We start from the raw sequence: 8,902 nt of genomic DNA on the forward strand, positions 1-8,902 counted from the left end.
TTAGTGATGTCACAATTGGGGATCAGCCCCCGAGCTGGTTGTAGGGTTCCCAGCCAGTGTTCCCTGTAAGACGAGTGCTTGGGCAGCCACCCACGAGAGAGTCAAATGCTGCCCAGCTGATTAGCAGAGCACCCAGGGCTCTCAGCATGTGCTTGTGCTGGTGGTGCACATCCATGCATGACCTGATTCACATAACAACATGTATCTTGTACATGGATAGAAAAAAATAGAGGAAGCATTGTTGCCAGTCTTCTAGGATTGTCCTGTAATCTGCAGCAATTAAATATGAATGTGATGAAAACCCCAAGAATACAAACAGCCAAAATTGGCAATCCTGCCTGGTCGCTCTTTAGCTCCTTAGCCAATTGGTTTGGGTTTCTTTGAAAACACAGACTTATCAATTCTAAAGCCGGAAGAGGCCATTGGGATCATCTAGTCTGATTGCCTCTAACTTCTCTCAAATAATTCCTGATTTGAATTAGGACACAGGTTCCCAAACTGTGTTTCCAGGGCTGCTGAAACCATTGGTATAGTAGGGTTGCTAAGAGCTATTGAACCAAATGGTAAACCCTGTATATGAAGGAAACCAATTCAAGCCAGGGATGCAGCAGTATTCCCAGCACCCTCAGTTTCAGCATCTATGAATGGGTCCCAAATAGGGTTGTGCCATCAGCAAATGAATTCACAGGTCAACTTTGCACTTACATGTTGGCTAGGAGACCTACTGTATTGCCATAACTGGAAGACGCCAGTTGTGAAAAAGACCCTTTGGCATATGCCTCTGGTGCTGTCACTATAATGAAAGGGTGACACAGGAACAAAAATAATTGCCAGATCTTTTTCTTAGTCCCAGCAGTATTACAAATAATCAAGATTGACATCTCAAATCTTGCCATATTTGGTGGAGAAAAACTTGAAAATGTGACACCTAAAGGCTCAGACTTGAACAGGCAAATTAAAATAATCCTGCATTTAATATTTTTTGAAATCTTATGATTTTAAAAAATAATCTCATGATTTTTGGGCCCAACTCCTAATTTTTGAACATGGCGATGCAGGTCATTTGACAGGCACAGAGGTGTCATGATTTGAGCATATCAAAAGCAAACAAAACATAACAGCCAGAAACAACACAGACTAACATAAGAACATAAGAATGGCCATACTGGGTCAGACCAAAGGTCCATCTAGCCCAGTAGCCTGTCTGCCGACAGTGGCCAGCACCAGGTACCCCAGAGGGGGTGGACTGAAGACAATGATCAAGTGATTTGTCTCCTGCTATCCTTGTCCCTGACCTCAGTTTGTCAGAGGCTAGAGACCATTTCTGTCCCCTGGCTAATAGCCTTTTATGGACCTAACCTACATGAAATTATCTAGCTTCTCTTTAAACTCTGTTATAGTCCTAACCTTCTCAGCCTCCTCTGGCAAGGAGTTCCACAGGTTGACTACATGCTGTGTGAAGAAGTACTTTCTTTTATTAGTTTTAAACCTGCTACGCATTAATTTCATTTGGTGTCCTCTAGTTCTTCTATTATGGGAACTAATAAATAACTTTTCTTTATTCACCATCTCCACATCACTCATGATTTTATAGACCTTTATCATATCCCCCCTCAGTCTCCTCTTTTCTAAACTGAAAAGTCCCAGTTGCTTTAACCTCTCTTCATATGGAACCTGTTCCAAACCCCTAATCATTTTAGTTGCCCTTTTCTGAACCCTTTCTAAGGTCCAAATATCTTTTCAATCTCACATAGTGAGATGAAAAATTGAAATAACCTGAACTCCCAGTGCGGGGAGTTGGGGGAGAGGGTTATGGTGCTTCTCAGTGGACATCTGTCAGTAGCCACTAATTCTTACTCTCAATGGCTTTGTGATCTCAGTCATTTTCCCCCAGAATAATTCCTTCATCAGGGCCCCGCTTGGCTGCTGAGGTGGATCCACCCTCTGGAATGTGTTTGCTGTGCAATATATTATTTCTGGTCAGTGACTGGCGTGGGTGTATGTTTCTTCTCTCAGCAGGATTCTGGATTTCTTCAACAGAGAACTAGTGGTTTTGTTTAGATTTTGTGGCCTTCTATGGGCAAGACTCTCCAGGTAACTATGATGAATGACCTTGGTTTGGTTTGGACGTGTAGCTGTTACTTTGGCAGAAGATTGCTAGCACAGTTTCCTGTTTAGAATCTAAGCTTCTCCCCCATGAGGGATGGAGGCTTGGTATTCTTGTCATGATGTTTTTGCTACTGTAACGTCTTGGTTTATAGCTTTTTTTTTTTTAAACTACTTCTGGATTAATTGTCCTTGGCTCAAGAAGCTTCTTAGATATTGGCACTTTTTTTGTCCGTCTGCCCATAACTATCTGAATGATCAAGCCTTGTGAGGTGTACTGAGCTTTTCTAGCAATGCTACGGGTGTATTCCTTGAATCTGCTGGTCTGTTTGAATCAAGTTCTTTGGAATTTGTACCAGGGATGTTAAAAAGTGGGTAATTGGGTAACCATGTGACCTCTGAAAATCTCAGCGGTTACATGGTTACACACATCTGCAGCGCGGTAGCTGGTTCCCCGAGTCCGTACATGCCAGAAGCCAGCTTTTAAACCGACTCCTGGTGCCTACCAGCTCCTGTCTGCCACCTTGCTCTCAGGGAGCCAGCTGCCGCCCCACGCTGCTGCCTCTGATACAGATATCAGTGATATCTGATACAGATATCATGCAGCATGGCATGTACCAGCTCCCACCTCCAGCCCCGCTCCCCAGGAGCCGGTGCATGCTAAGAGCCGGCTTTTCTTCTCACTATTGCACCCTATTGCTGCTTTGGCATTTTCACTCCTTATACTACTCCCTTTGCCTTTTACCTTTTGTGGCTACTTTAAACATACACATGTTCCCCACTAGAGGTCACCACATACCCAAAATCAGACCTTTCTTCCTATGCATGGAGATGGCTTTCTCCATCACTGCTGTTACAGCTTCATGTGGCCACATGGCTCATGTGTTATTAATGAACAAGGCTGGGAAATAATCACCTACTCCATTAACAGACATTGAGGAGGGAAAAGGGCTGGGAGTAAAGGAGGGATGTTTGAGTGTAAACAACTAACCATTTAACCAGTAAGCAGATGGTTAACTTAGTCCGTTATACTCAGCGAAGCCTCTTCCCCAGTAGTCGGGTGCGTAAGGGCTGCCGGCTCCACTCAGGGAGAGGAGGCTTCACTGCTGACTCTGCTTCTGGGGAGGAGGCTTCACTGCGGCAGCGAAGCTCCCTCCCTGGGACCCAGGCTGGCTGGGACTGGTGGCCTTGTTCTTGGGGAGGCTTTGCTGCAGGCTCTTCAGTATAAAGCTAAGCTTTACTGCAGAGCTCACAGTGTGGGTAATTGAGTAACCACTGAGATTTTCACAGTTACACAGTTAACCCATTACATGATTTTTGACATCCCTAGAATAAAGGAGTCCTGCTCAGCAGCTCTAAAGATCTGCCCAGGGGGAGAAATCAGATTTGGCGGAGAGGTTATCTGTTAGGGTATGTCTACACTACAAAGTTAGTTCAAACTAACTTTCATAGGCGCTACACTAGCGCTCCGTTAGTTCGAATTTAATTCGAACTAACGGAGCGCTTAGTTCGAACTAGGTAATCCTCATTCCACGAGGATTAAGCCTAGTTCGAACTAGCTAGTTCGAATTAAGGGCTGTGTAGCCCCTTAATTGGAACTAGTGGGAGGCTAGCCCTCCCCAGGTTTCCCTGGTGGCCACTCTGGCCAACACCAGGGGAACTCTACTGCCCTCCTCCCGGCCCCGGACCCCTTAAAGGGGCACCGGCTGGCTACGGTGCCCGTGCCAGGTGCAAGCCTGCCAGCACCCAGCCAGCAGACCCTGCACCTGGCACGGATCGAGCCACCCACCGGATGCCCCCCAGCCCTCCCCCTCTTCCCGGGACCAGGCTGGCGGCTCCCGGGAGCTTGCCCGGGACCGCAAGAGGCGGGCACCCGCCTGGGCTAGTGCGGACATCGTGGACCTCATCCACGATCTCCGCACTAGGCACAGGAAAGTGGCCGGCTTGGGCAGGAGAGCTGCCAGCCTGGCCACCCAGGAGCAAGTGTGCAAGAGAATCAAGGGGGTCCACTGAGACCCCCGACCCTGAGCCCTGAGCTTACAATGGCCGTCCTGGGTCAGACCAAAGGTCCATCTAGCCCAGTAGCCTGTCTGCCGACAGCGGCCAACCCTAGGGACCCTGGAGGGGATGGACCGAAGACAGTGACCAAGCCATTTGTCTCGTGCCATCCCTCTCCAGCCTTCCACAAACCTTGGGCAGGGACACCACTCCTACCCCCTGGCTAATACCACTCCATGGACCCAACCTCCATGACTTGATCTCACATCCCTTTAAACTCTGTTCCAGTTCTAGCCTTCACAGCCTCCTGCAGCAAGGAGTTCCACAGGTTGACTCTTTGCTTTGTGAAGAACAACTTTCTGTTACTAGTTTGAAGCCTGCTACCCATTCCTTTCCTTTGGTGTCCTCTAGTCCTTCTTTATGGGAACTAATGAAGAACTTTTCTGTATGCACCATCTCCACCCAACTCCTGCTTTTAGAGACCTCTATCCTGTCCCCCCTCCGTCTCCTCTTTTCTAAGCTGAAATGTTCCAGTCTCTTTAGCCTCTCTTCATATGGGACCTGTTCCCAACCCCTGATCATTTTAGTTGCCCTCCCCTCTCCCAGCCTCTCTCTTCCCCTCTCCCACCTCCTTTTCCCAGTCTCCCCCAGTTTTGTTCAATTAAGACAGAGTCAATGTTGGAAGACACGTTATCTTTATTTTGTACATCAAGAAGAAGGGGGGCTAGGGAAGGGTAAGTGGAAGGAGGTGAGGGAGGAATGGGGCACGAGCCCCCAATGGGGAGGACTGGGCTGGCTCTGCGGGCTTCTGGGGGTGGAAGCTCTCCTGCAGCCCCCCAATTGCCCCCTCTCCCCAGATGGCAGCCTGCGGCAAGTGCAGCCGGTCTGATGGTCGAGTGCTGTGATGTGCCCAGTGTGGGCACTCAGGGCACTTCAAGCCAGGACTGCTTTGCAAGCGGGGCACCCCTGAGAACTGTCTGTCCGGGGTGGGGGTCAGGACCCTTTAAGCACAGCCCTCGGCTAGCCTGAGGCAGCAGCTCCACGCTCTAAGTCCTCCTCTGATGCTCTGCTGGCACTGCTTCCGGCCATCCTTAACCCCGCTTCAGGGTCCACTTAATGTGGACGCGCTAGTTCGAATTAGCAAAACGCTAATTCGAACTAGTTTTTAGTTCTAGATGCGTTAGTTCGAATTAGCTTAGTTCGAATTAACTAATTCGAACTAAGTTAGTTCGAATTAGCGCTGTAGTGTAGACATACCCTTAGGGATTGCATGGTAGGGAGAGTGGTCACATGGATGGACAGGTCTCCTGGGATAGTTTTATGACAGTGCTGACCCCAGGCAGCTCTGAGGAGTTGGGACCAGAGTGGGAATGCTGCATCCAAGTGCATGAGATGCTGGTAGGGAGGAGGAATGGAGCCGGAGGGGACAAAATACAGTGGGTAATGGAGAGGAGAGGGAGAGCGAACTACAGTGGAGGAAGGGGAATGGAGCTTGGGGATTAATAAAATATTAGCTGACCAGAGCCAGAGTAAGTGGGATGGTTGGTAAAGAGGATGGATACCGCCAGAGGAAATAGTACACCGGAGAAATTGAGGGGGTGTTCTCAGAGGATAGGGACAGATTAATGGACTCATAAGGAAGGATCCGTAAGGGCTGAGATCTGGGGGTGGAAGGAAGGAGGCAGGAATGGAATGAAAAGGACAGGAACTGAGGATGAATGGATAATGAGGAAGTTGGAGCTAGACAGGGTAGACTAGTAGGGTGTAGTATCTATACAATGGGGCCTTATCACAGCTGCCCTTATCCTCCTTCCGCTGTAGTCTACCCTCCCTTCCCTGACGCCACTCCCCACTGTATGCCATGCCCTTTAGCTCCATTGCCCCGCCCCCTGGATTCTCACTGAGACCCTGCCTGCCTCATTCTTGAGAGTAAAGATTCAGGTTCAGTCCGGTGCTGATGCTCTCAGTGGGGAAACACAGAGGGGCTGGGAGGCATATGGGGGAGGAGGTAACTGTGCAGACTGGAGCTGCCTGCATGTCTATGCCCTGCTTCTCTCCAAAGCTTGCAGACCCCAGTTTTAACCGGTGTCACCAGCAAGCAGTTGTATTTATAGAGCAATAGAGATAAGTGTTCAGTAAACTGCCCAATCAGATTTATGATTGTCCATGGAAGCAGGTGCTTTTAATGACCCAGAACAAGGACTTGGTCCAGAAACCTACCAGCCACAAGTGACTCAAGGACATGAGGTCTCTGTTAGCCTGCATTTAGCAAAGTGTCTCCCTAGAGAAGCTCATCCCGTCTATGATATGTGACATTAGGTTTTAGACTGTGGATTAGATCAGATATTACATAGTATGGGGCTGGGTATTCAGGACTTTCTGAGTTCAGCCAGAGAGAAGTGATCTGAAAAAAGGTCAGGAATCCTCAGTTGTATGTCCAGCTCTGTCATTCACTCACTGGCCCTGATGCTCTATGGCCCTACACCTTGTGCACATGCAGGCATCAAATGTGATCATGACCAAATGGCTGCCGTTTGACATCCACTTTGCACTGGCAGAAATGACCTACAAGGTGCAGGCAACAGAGAGCCAGGCCCATTGTCTGTACTTGGGCAAAGCTCTTCACCTTTCTGAACCTCAGTGTCCTGTTCTGAAAAATTGGGGCGGTAATATCGAGGGATGAGATGATTCCCAGATTTGGCATCTGTGCAGTTGCTCAGTGTTCCGATACGTTGATTCACAATCTCTCTTCCATCGAACGGTCTGATAATGAAGTGATGCAGTAGAACAAATGTCATATGTAGTTCGGGGCACAGACCCCTCCAACTGGAAACATTTGCCTCCTCCATTTCCTTGAACAGCCTAAGGGGAGCATTGGCTTTTGGGGTCCTTTCACCCCACCCATAGTCAGTCATTTCGAAGGGCTGGGAGGTTGCAGGAGGGTTGCCAGCCGTATGGTGAAATAAGTGTGCACTAGGCTGCCCACATCTGAATATCCACCATGGTGTCCCCGGGGATGAACCAGATCACTCATCTGGGAGCTAGTTAGATGCAGTTGAGCACTTTAAAAAAAGAGGGTGTTGCACTTAGGAATGTGACCCATTGCTAGCTGCAGAGAAGTCACTAATATGTACAGGTGAAATGCTCTGTCTGTGTCTAGAGATGCAGCTGAACTGTTTAGCACCAGATCAGCTGTGCCACTTGTTGGCAGCAATCCTTGTTTTCCTAGTGGAGACAAGAGGGATGTGGGGTTAGCTGGTCAGAAGCCAGGCCAGTGAGCCTTGGGGAACCTAGATGCTGCCTGGTCTGATTTATACTTCTGGGTGGGTTGAGTGTCTTGTGCTCTCTGCTGCATGGGCTAAAGCGGAATCTCTGCAATTAACCCAGCCCAGTGAGAGAGACGTGTTCAAACCTGAGCTTTCAGTGAATCTCTGGGGCCTCTCAGCTGAGCAAGGTTGAGTGTCATTGGCTGGCCATGCTGTAGCTCCTTGTGCTCTCAGCAGCTGTGGGTCCACTACCTCCTCTTCAGTGGGATACTGTGTTTGGTGTCTCAAAGGCCAGCTATGGCTTTCTGTTAATAGAGCCTCGCCCTCTGAAAGGTTAGGACCCCATGTTGGGGTGAAGAATCTTTCTCTGCACCAGCTGCCACTCGCCCATGGGAACACCAGATGGCATTTAGCAGGTTTCTTTCCCGGCTGATCCTGTCCCAACACTTACTGAGGTATGACTAAGACCTGCCTTATCAGGAATTGCTTGAGGACAGAAAACAAGCCAAGCCCAGCACAGAGTTTCTCATGGATCTCTCCTTGAAATATGCTGTTTGCAAACTCCCTGGATTGGCTCCCAGAGTCCACAGCTGCTAATGTGGCTCCAGAGCCAGGGCTGCTCCAGCAGAGTTATCTTGCTGGGCTGTGTCACTGAAACTTCTTTACCTCTCCCATGTTGATCACTTCAGCTTCTTCCTCCCCAGCATCCCTCACTGGCATTGTCCGTCCTGCAGTCCCCACAAAGCACAGCCACCAAGATCCTCTCCCTTAGCTACTCACCTCCTTCTCCAAGTTCAAGCGCTTTATCCTCCTCTGTCCCACCCAGCTTAATCACCCGTGAATTTTACAGCCTGAGCCATTACAGAGAAGCCAATTGAAAGACTCTCAATGATGTTAAGAGGAGTTGGAGCTGACCCTTGTCTAGGCACCTGCTCTACCAGTGATGCCAGATCCGCCTGCATGCTTGTAAGCTTCTCCTACAACTCTCATGCTGCTCCCTGTGAGACAGTCAGCCTTTCCATGCTAGTCTGCAAGGGTGCTGCTCTTTCCGCTTTACAGAGACCCATGTGCAGTCAGGGGCGGCCCATCCATATAGGCGAACTAGGCTGTCGCCTAGGGCGCCAAGTTAAATGGGGCGCCAAATGGTGGCGCAGTATCATTGAGGGGTTTGGAGGTGGGGGCACCGATTGCATGGTTCGCCTAGGCGCCAGTTGCTGGCAGCTAGTCTAGGGCTGCCCCTGTGTGCAGTGCTTAATTTATGTCAGGGCTGAGCCCCACCATTCCTAGGCTTAGCAGTTCATTGCCTTGGCACCTCGGGCCTTGCTGCATTAGTTATGAACGTAATGAAATTGCTTGAGCCCGAGCACTTCTTTCATTACAAATTAAGCACTCAGCTTGTTTTGTACAGAACTGACTGGAAAAGACCATCTTTGAAGGCAGGGTAAGGATCAAATCGTTACTCACTGAGCCATTGAATATCATCCTTGGGGTCACCTCCTGCTTCTTTCCCCACCCCTTCATGCTCTCATTGC

Source organism: Pelodiscus sinensis, chromosome 14 (assembly GCF_052426305.1).
Source record: "Pelodiscus sinensis isolate ZL-2025 chromosome 14, ASM5242630v1, whole genome shotgun sequence".
Taxonomy (NCBI): domain Eukaryota; kingdom Metazoa; phylum Chordata; order Testudines; family Trionychidae; genus Pelodiscus; species Pelodiscus sinensis.